This window comes from Onychostoma macrolepis, chromosome 04 (genome assembly GCF_012432095.1).
Source record: "Onychostoma macrolepis isolate SWU-2019 chromosome 04, ASM1243209v1, whole genome shotgun sequence".
NCBI classification, from domain to species: Eukaryota; Metazoa; Chordata; class Actinopteri; order Cypriniformes; family Cyprinidae; genus Onychostoma; species Onychostoma macrolepis.
In genome coordinates this window covers 35,118,609-35,129,162 of record NC_081158.1, presented here as the reverse complement: position 1 = coordinate 35,129,162, position 10,554 = coordinate 35,118,609, and the positions used below count along the sequence as shown (strand labels likewise).

General features: G+C 51.6%; 1 protein-coding gene across 1 annotated transcript in view; it reads left to right on the top strand.

Moving 5' to 3' along the window:
* Window positions 1–2,713: 2,713 nt before the first annotated feature.
* Window positions 2,714–10,554, top strand: part of LOC131538679 (CMRF35-like molecule 8) — a 24,272-nt gene continuing 16,431 nt past the window's right edge. The window contains exon 1 of the mRNA XM_058772695.1: window positions 2,714–2,810. The gene's annotated coding sequence lies outside the window, so the exon portion shown is untranslated. The remainder of the gene's footprint in view (window positions 2,811–10,554) is intronic.

The following is a 10,554-nucleotide window of genomic DNA, read 5'->3' as shown; positions in this document are numbered from 1 at the left end:
ACATCACAGGGGATTTATCATTAACACTTGTTTCTTTGGATAACGTTATATGAAGCACCATTACTTCGAACGAATTATACTTGAAACCCGACCTCTGAGAGATATTGAAAATATTGCTATAAATTGCAGCAACACCTCCCCCTTTACCTTTTGGACGCGGTTCATGTTTGTAACAGTAATCTTGGGGTGTAGACTCGTTTAAATTAATGTAATCATCTTGTTTTAGCCAGGTTTCTGTCAAACAAAGCACATCTAGTCTATGGTCAGTGAACATATCATTTACAAAAAGTGCTTTTGAAGAAAGGGATCTAATATTCAGTAAGCCAAGCTTTATCTTGTGTTTATCTGTATTATATCGTTTTTTTATTTGTTGAACATCAATTAAATTGTTACTATTACTTTGGTTTGGATGTTTTCTGTATTTTCTAGTTCGGGGAACAGACACAGTCTCTATAGTGTGATATCTAGGTGAAAAAGTTTCTATGTGCTGAGAGTTAACTGACTTTGGTGACGTGAGGCAGCTAGCAGACGATCGGTTTAGCCAGTCTGTCTGCTTCCTGACCTGGGCTCCAGTTAGTCAAGTACAAACTCTAAGACTATGTGCCATATTTCTAGAGAGAAGAGCGGCACCACCCCAGGAGGGATGAACACCATCTCTTTTCAACAGGTCAGGTCTGCCCCAAAAATTCTTCTAATTGTCTATAAAGCCTATGTTATTTTGCGGGTACCACTTAGACATCCAGCCATTGAGTGACATCAGTCTGCTATGAATCTCATCGCCACGGTAAGCAGGGAGGGGACCAGAGCATATTACAGTGTCTGACATCGTACTTGCAAGTTCACACACCTCTTTAACATTATTTTTAGTGATCTCCGACTGGCGAAGTCGAACATCATTAGCGCCGACGTGGATAACAATCTTACTGAATTTACGTTTAGCATTAGCCAACACTTTTAAATTTGCCAAGATGTCAGGCGCTCTGGCTCCTGGTAAACAATGGACTATGGTGGCTGGTTTCTCTATTTTCACGTTCCGTACAATAGAATCGTCAATAACTAGAGCACTTTCATCAGGTTTCTCAGTGGGTGCGTCACCGAGTGGGGAGAACCTGTTTGATGTTCTGATCGGAACGGAAGAGTGGTGTTTTGACCCGCGACTAGGCTGCCTCACAGTCACCCAATTGCCCTGCTGCAGGGGCTCAACTGGAACCGAACAATGTACAGGACTCCCTGAGCTAGTCACATCCAAAGCAGTATCTACAGCCCTCACATTCTTACTATCCTCAACTAAAATTTGGATGCGTGTCTCTAGTTCTAAAACCTTCTCTGTCAGCCTAACTATTTCCCTGCATTTATCACATGTGAATCCCTCGCTGCTGACAGAGACAGATAAACTATACATGTGGCAAACAGTGCAAACAACAATGGCAGGAGAAGAAGCCATTACTCACCGTGATTGATGAATGATACCAACTTAACTTACCACTTACCACTGTTGTTTGATGAGCTCGTGAAAAACGGAGCGAGAAAAAAAAGAAAACAATAATAGGCGCGAATAGAAACGCAAATGGAACCGCGAGTGACAAGCTAACGGGCTAACAAGCTGCACTCACGGTTTTAAAAGCGAACGATCAAATTAGTTAGATTAGTTTGAAAGATAACACCAGAAATATGGTGGGAATTAAGTTATATATTATCACTTTAGACAAAAGGGAGTGAAAGTAAGGTAGAGATTCAATAAAAAGCGAAGGTACACGGAGCTACAAACACAAACCTCTCAGCAGCACAACAGACCCTGACACTCTACTGACACTGACACTCTATCCTCCAATTTGATATTGTTAAGTGCTTTGACGCAATCTGTATTGTTAAAAGCACTATATAAATAAAGGTGACTTGACTTGACTTGACTTGTACTTCCTTCGCCAGCTGAAGAAGTTCAACCTGCCACAGGAGCTGCTGAAACAGTTCTACTCCGTCGTCACTGAATCTGTGCTCTGCACTCCAATAACTGTCTGGTTCAGCTCAGCTATACAGAGGGTAGTCCAGACTGCTGAGCAAATCATTGGTACAACCCTCCCCACTCTCCAAGAACTGTACTCATCCAGAGTGAGCAAAAGGGCTAAGAAAATCACTCTGGACCCCTCACATCCAGCACACTCCCTCTTTGAACTGTTGCCGTCTGGTCAACACTACAGAGCTCTGAGCACCAAAACGACCAGCACAGGAAGTTTCTTCCCTCAGGCAATCCATCTCATGAACATTTGAACTCTTAAAGATGGAGTAAGCGATTTCTGGAAGCCAATGTTGATATTGAGTAGCTCCAGAGTGCACCCTGGACGATGGGGCGGGGCGACACATTAAAGTGGGGCGACACGTGTCGCTCCGCCCACCTTCAATTTCATTGGTTCATAATACAGCAGAGCTTATTGGTGTAGACATTTGCGCATGAGCATTCTTTTATATAAGTTTTTATGAATGATCTATGCTGTTTGGCTGTACTACAGAAATATTAAGTGCTAACAACAGCGATTTTAGTTGGAATCAATTAGCAAATGTGTTTTTTATTTATTTATGACCAATTAGTTAGATTAAGTTCCTATCAAACGCTTGGTGGCGGCATCTCCAAGTACTTCGGGGCAGAATAGAGCTGTGTAATTTGAGTGGCTCACGAATTCAGTCTGGGGAACAAATTCTTAATTCGTGGCCATGATATAATCCTACCTATGCTACAAGTAGCCTCACCTATGACAAATATTAATTATGTTTCTTGTGTGATGAACGTAAATAGTGGTCCTCAATCTCAACAGGTGGGTTGCATGTTAAATGAAGTCAGATATTATTGCACTTTTCACTGTACAAGAAGCAGACATACTTAAACATAGAGCAGTTTTAGCTGGGCGATGTTGATAAAAATGATCCACTGTTTGAGATTTAGCTGTTTTGTATAATGTATATTTATATTAGTGGTGGGCATAGATTAATTTTTTTAATCTAGATTAATCTCACTGTAATCTTGGAATTAATCTAGATTAATCTAGATTAAAATGGCTCATTTGAATTCTGCCAAGTAGATCAGAATAAGTTTACTACTAGTAGTAAACAACTAGCAGTCATCAAGAATTTAATATTGATAATAACATTGAAGACATTGTATGATTATTCCTTAAAGATAAGGTTTTAATAGTTTTAATAGTAGTAGCCTATTATGTTCTGCCCAATGTCTTCAAGTGAAACCGAACTTTTTTTTTTGACGGGTTGCCGTGAATACCTTTACGTTTCTGTGTATATGATATGAGGATAGTTTTTCTCAAATGAAACGCTCGAGTGCTCGTGAAGTGACTCTCAGAGCAGTTCTGGAGATGTTGTTCATGTATTTATGTCCTCATTTAGTGAGACGACAGACGTTAATATCACCGCAAGCGTCACGCGGGCTTCTGTATGAGTAAACAAACCCGCGCGTCTTGCGCCATACATTAACACAGAGACACGCAGAAGTCATATTTAAATAGACGTTTTGCGGCTTAATATTTACAAATAGGAGTGGGAGTGTGCTTACTTGTGTGTGCGCTTACGTGTGTGTGTGCGAACCGGGGCGGAACTCCGCTGTGCGCGCGATACAGAGAGCGTGACCATGTAACGTAGAGACAGAAATGACTTGCCGATCTTCATTGGGAAGCTTCTTAAAAATACATTTTCCCTGAAGCAAACCCGGCTGCTTCATAGCTGCATCCATTTTAGCACGCATACACACAGGTTCGAAGACTCGTTCTCGCCCCCTACAGTGCAATTCGGCTAGGTATACATCCGCGCTAAAATATCAGGTGAAAGTCATCATAGCTTGCGTAGTATAGACCCAGCTCCCAACCCAACTTTGAGAATAGATTAACGGCGATATTTTTTTTATCGCCCGATAAGAGTCTCGCGTTAACGCAGCACGTTAACGCCGATAACGGCCCACCACTAATTTATATGTAGCCTGTATTCTTTATTTTAGGATCGGTAGATAAGCAATAACTTGATATCAAGTCAAGTCAAGTCAAGTTGAGCTTTATTGTCATTCAGCTACATGCGGGGGCATACAGTGGAACGAAATGTCGTGCCTCACAGGACCACGGTGCTACATAAATACAGGCATACAACAATGGAGTAAGACAATATAAACCTATACACAACTATCCTACTGATAGATTTTGCCTATAAATATACTATCTATAAAAAGTACCTATACAAACTAAAAAATACAAACTATACGAATGCTTCAGATAAATACTGTACATGTGCAAGGAGAAACATTGAGTTCAAGCAGCTGGCTGGGGAACAGTGCAGGATGATTTGTAGTGCATGAGCATGTAAACTTACATATATTACTGAGTTCTTTTTGTGGGATTTGTGTACACACAGCAGTGTGTGTGAAAAGTGACTAGTGCGCATAGAGGAGGAGAGTGTGCTACTACAGGTGGTTTGTACAGGCCCACTCACCTGTGTGTAGCACACTTCGAATGTTACATGTTACAGGAGGTAGGGGGTTTGTATGGGGGTTCAGAGAGGGGCGGGGTGATTTGAGTTCAGGGCTCTCACAGCCTGGGGGAAAAAGCTGTTGAGCAGTCTGGCAGAGCGGGCTCTGATGCTCCGGTACCGTCTTCCTGATGGTAGGAGCTGGAAGAGACTGTGGGAGGGGTGTGTGGAGTCCTTCACGATACTGTTGGCTTTGCTGGAGCATCGTGTGAGGAAAATATCCAGGATGGAGGGGAGAGGGGCACCGATGATCCTTGCAGCGGTGTTCACTGTCCGCTGGAGGGTCTTGCGGTCTGCTGCAGTACAGTTCCCGTACCAGACAGTGATGCAGCTGGTCAGCACACTCTCAATGGTGCCCCTGTAGAAAGTGGTGAGGATGGGTGGAGGGAGACTTGCTCTTTTCAGCCGGCGGAGGAAGTGTAGGCGCTGTTGTGCCTTCTTGGAGAGTGACATGGTGTTGGTGGACCAGGTGAGATCCTCTGTGATGTGCACCCCCAGGAATTTAGTGCTGCTGACTCTCTCCACAGTCGAGCTGTCGATGGTCAGTGGGGGGTGATCAACGGAGTTTCTCCTGAAGTCCATCACAACCTCCTTTGTCTTACTCACATTGAGGGACAGGTTGTTAGTGCCACACCATTCAGCCAGCTGTGCCACTTCCTCTAGATAGTCAAGTTTGATCGTCTTCTCGGCGCTCCGCCAGGGCCCGCGAGGAGCCCCGGCGGGGCCGATCCGAGGACCTCACTAAACCATCCAATCGGTAGTAGCGACGGGCGGTGTGTACAAAGGGCAGGGACTTAATCAACGCGAGCTTATGATCCGCGCTTACTGGGAATTCCTCGTTGATGGGAAATAGTTTCAATCCCCAGTCCCGATCACGAGCGGGGTTCAGCGGGTTACCCGCGCCTCTCGGCGCAGGGTAGACACACGCTGATCCGCCCATTGTGGCGCGCGTGCAGCCCCGGACATCTAAGGGCATCACAGACCTGTTATTGCTCCATCTCGCGTGGCTGAACGCCACTTGTCCCTCTAAGAAGTTGAACGCCGACCGCACGGGGCCGCGTAACTATTTAGCAAGCCGGAGTCTCGTTCGTTATCGGAATGAACCAGACAAATCGCTCCACCAACTAAGAACGGCCATGCACCACCACCCACAGAATCGAGAAAGAGCTATCAATCTGTCAATCCTTTCCGTGTCCGGGCCGGGTGAGGTTTCCCGTGTTGAGTCAAATTAAGCCGCAGGCTCCACTCCTGGTGGTGCCCTTCCGTCAATTCCTTTAAGTTTCAGCTTTGCAACCATACTCCCCCCGGAACCCAAAGACTCGTGGTTTCCCGCACGCTGCCCGGCGGGTCATGGGAATAACGCCGGATCGCTGGTCGGCATCGCCACGGTCGGAACTACGACGGTATCTGATCGTCTTCGAACCTCCGACTTTCGTTCTTGATTAATGAAAACATTCTTGGCAAATGCTTTCGCTTTCGTCCGTCTTGCGCCGGTCCAAGAATTTCACCTCTAGCGGCGCAATACTGAATGCCCCGGCCGTCCCTCTTAATCATGGCCCCGGGTTCCAGAAACCCACAAAATAGAACCGGAGTCCTATTCCATTATTCCTAGCTGCGGTATTCAGCGGCGACGGGCGGCCTGCTTTGAACACTCTAATTTTTTCAAAGTAAACGCTCCGGGCCCCGAGGTGACCGGACACCCAGTTAAGGGCATCCGGGGGGCGCCGGGAGGCAGGGTCCGGGACAGGCGGTGGCTCGCCTCGCGGCGGACCGCCAGCCCACTCCGAGATCCAACTACGAGCTTTTAACTGCAGCAACTTTAATATACGCTATTGGAGCTGGAATTACCGGCTGCTGGCACCAGACTTGCCCTCAATGGGTCCTCGCCCATGGGTTTAGGATACGCTCATTCCAATTACAGGGCCTCGAAAGAGACCTGTATTGTTATTTTTCGTCACTACCTCTCCGAGTCGGAAATGGGTAATTTGCGCCTGCTGCCTTCCTTGGATGTGGTAGCCGTTTCTCAGGCTCCCTCTCCGGAATCGAACCCTGATTCCCCGTTACCCGTGGTCACCATGGTAGGCGCCTAAAGTACCATCGAAAGTTGATAGGGCAGACATTCGAAAGAATCGTCGCCGCCGCGGAGGGCGCGCGATCGGCCCGAGGTTATCTAGAGTCACCAAAGGGACCGGGGCGGGGCCGGAGCCCCACCACCGGATGGGTTTTGGATCTGATAAATGCACGCGTCCCGCCCCGGGAAGGCAGGTCGGCGCCGTTTGCATGTATTAGCTCTGGAATTGCCACAGTTATCCAAGTACCGGGTGGAGCGATCAAAGGGACCATAACTGATTTAATGAGCCATTCGCAGTTTCACTGTACCGGCCGTGTGTACTTAGACCTGCATGGCTTAATCTTTGAGACAAGCATATGTTACTGGCAGGATCAACCAGGTAAGCCCAACCGTGCGACGGTGGGGGGCAAAAAGGGGAACAACCGCAGCGCTTGAATCCTACACGCGGGTCTCGCTCCGCGAAGAGGTGAGGGCACGCCCGCTATGCCTCGCCGGTGCGGCCGCTCATAGGGCGACGTGCGGCAGCCTCTCGCTCCACTGTCAGGGAAGAATGCTTATCTTTGACTTTGGGGGAGTTGACTTTGAAATCGCGACGGCACCTCAAAACGGCTTCCCCTATCGGACCGATCTCCAGGGTCGCGGTCGAATCTGGAACCTGCCCGGGGACGAGGCGCCTTCCCCGGCCTGCTGCGGCGACTCGGACACCCTGGATGTTTGGCCCGAGCCCCTTTTCGACTTAGTCGTTTTCCGACCGAAATTCCTCTGCCGCTGGTCACCCCGGGACCGCCGGGAGGAGGAGCGGCCGTCGGCCTGGTGTCACCCCCGCCGCCAGGGTGAGGGTACGTGGGCTAAGCGTCCCTCTGCGCCGCCTCTGGAGCTCCGCTTTTTAAGCGGTCAAAACCTAAGTCCACAAAATTAGGCGTTCGCTCAATTCCCGATGGCACCTCAAAACGGCTTCCCCTAACGGACCGACCTCCAGGGTCGCGGTCGAATCCGGAACCTACCCGGGGACGAGGCACCTTCCCCGGCCTGCCTCGGCGCATCGGGCACCCTGGATGTTTGGCCCGAGCCCCCCTTTTCGACTTAGTCGTTTTTCCGACCCCGAATTCCTCCAGGGTCTACACCCCACACGGCCGGGGCCGAGAGGGGCGAGCCCTCGCGGTACACGCCTCTCGCCCGAAGAGGCCACGGAGCCTCAAACCCGCCGCTGGTCACCCGAGAACGGACCAAGGCGTAAAGTTAGGGTTAGGGTTAGGGTTAGGGTGCCGCCTACCCCGCCAGGGAGACGTGTCTCTGGGCCTGGCGTTGCTCGAAAAAGCCCCTGGAGCTTAGCTGTGACCGTTACCGACAACCGGAGTAAGGGGCGCTGGGGTAGTGCCCACCCCACCAGCGAGACGTGTTTCTGGGCCTGGCGTCGCTCGAAAAAGCCCCTGGAGCTTAGCTTTCACTGTTACCGACAAACAGAGTAAGGCGCTGGGGTAGTGCCCACCCCACCAGCGAGACGTGTTTCTGGGCCTGGCGTCGCTCGAAAAAGCCCCTGGAGCTTAGCTGTGACCGTTACCGAGAACCGGACCAAGGGGCGCTGGGGTAGTGCCCACCCCACCAGCGAGACGTGTTTCTGGGCCTGGCGTCGCTCGAAAAAGCCGCTGGAGCTTAGCTTTCACCGTTACCGACAAACAGAGTAAGGGGCGCTGGGGTAGTGCCCACCCCACCAGCGAGACGTGTTTCTGGGCCTGGCATCGCTCGAAAAAGCCCCTGGAGCTTAGCTGTGACCGTTACCGAGAACCGGACCAAGGCGCTGGGGTAGTGCCCACCCGCCAGGAGGCGTGTCTCTGGGCCTGGCGTCGCTCGAAAAAGCCCCTGGAGCTTAGCTTTCATCGTTAGGAGAACCGTAAATTCCTGGGTGAGGCGTCAAGGTACTGCCCACCCCGCCAGCGAGACGTGTCTCTGGGCCTGGCGTCGCTCGAAAAAGCCCCTGGAGCTTAGCTGTGACCGTTACCGAGAACCGTACCAAGGCGCTGGGGTAGTGCCCACCCGCCAGGGAGACGTGTCTCTGGGCCTGGCGTCGCTCGAAAAAGCCCCTGGAGCTTAGCTTTCATCGTTAGGGAGAACCGTCAATTCCTGGGTGAGGCGTCAGGTACTGCCCAGCCCGCCAGCGAGACGTGTCTCTGGGCATGGCGTCGCTCGAAAAAGCCCCTGGAGCTTAGCTTTCACCGTTACCGACAACCGGAGTGAGGCGCTGGGGTAGTGCCCACCCGCCAGGGAGGCGTGTCTCTGGGCCTGGCGTCGCTCGAAAAAGCCCCTGGAGCTTAGCTGTGACCGTTACGAGAACCGGACCAAGGCGCTGGGGTAGTGCCCACCCGCCAGGAGGCGTGTCTCTGGGCCTGGCGTCGCTCGAAAAAGCCCCTGGAGCTTAGCTGTGACCGTTACGAGAACCGGACCAAGGGGCGCTGGGGCAGTGCCCACCCGCCAGGAGGCGTGTCTCTGGGCCTGGCGTCGCTCGAAAAAGCCCCTGGAGCTCCGCTTTTTAAGCGCTCAAAACCTAAGTCCACAAAATCACACGTTCAATCATTTCCGACGGCACCTCAAACCAGCTTCCCTAACGGACCCACCTCCAGGGTCGCGGTCGAATCCGGAACCTACCGGGGACGAGGCGCCGTCCCGGCCTGCCTCGGCGCCTCAGACACCCTGGATGTTTGGCCCAAGCCCCGTCTTCGATTTAGTCGTTTTCGAACCGAAATTCATCCAGGGTCCACTCCCCGCGGCCGTGCCGAGGGCCGCCCCTGGTCGGGAAGGCCGGAAGAGGCCCGAGGCGACCGTACCGCCGCTGGTGACCCCCAAAACCTTATCCCGATGGCACCTCAAAACGGCTTCCCCTAACGGACCGACCTCCGGCCCGCGGGCGAGACCGGAGCCGTAGCCGGGAAAGGCGCGCTCTCCTGGGCAAGGCCGCCGACGAAGAGGGGGTTGGAAGTTCGACCCTAGCCCGAAACGAAACGCCGAGGCCCAGCGACTCCAAACTCGGCACGCAAGTAGACCCCGACGGGCCCTATCCGACGCCGCCGCCCCCGAGTCGATAACCCACCGGGGGCCGGAGGTAGCGCCCCCCAAAGTTCAAATTTTGACCGGGAATAACTCAACCAACTCGAGGGCTACCTCTACCAAACTCGGGTCAAAATTACACCTCCACGGCCCCTATCCAACGCCGTCTCCCCCTAGCCAAAAGTCATCCGGGGGCCGGAGATAGAGCCCCCCAAAGTTCAAATTTTGACCGGGAATAACTCAACCAACTCGAGGGCAACCTCTACCAAACTCGGGTCAAAATTACACCTCCACGGCCCCTATCCAACGCCGCCTTCCCCTAGCCAAAAGTCATCCGGGGGCCGGAGATAGAGCCCCCCAAAGTTCAAATTTTGACCGGCAATAACTCAACCAACTCGAGGGCAACCTCTACCAATCTCGGGTCAAAATTACACCTCCACGGCCCCTATCCAACGCCGCCTTCCCTAGCCAAAAGTCATCCGGGGCCGGAGATAGAGCCCCCCAAAGTTCAAATTTTGACCGGCAATAACTCAACCAACTCGAGGGCAACCTCTACCAATCTCGGGTCAAAATTACACCTCCACGGCCCCTATCCAACGCCGCCTTCCCTAGCCAAAAGTCATCCGGGGGCCGGAGATAGAGCCCCCCAAAGTTCAAATTTTGACCGGCAATAACTCAACCAACTCGAGGGCAACCTATACCAATCTCGGGTCAAAATTACACCTCCACGGCCCCTATCCAACGCCGCCTTCCCTAGCCAAAAGTCATCCGGGGGCCGGAGATAGAGCCCCCCAAAGTTCAAATTTTGACCGGCAATAACTCAACCAACTCGAGGGCAACCTCTACCAAACTCGGGTCAAAATTACACCTCCACGGCCCCTATCCAACGCCGCCTTCCCTAGCCAAAAGTCATCCGGGGCCGG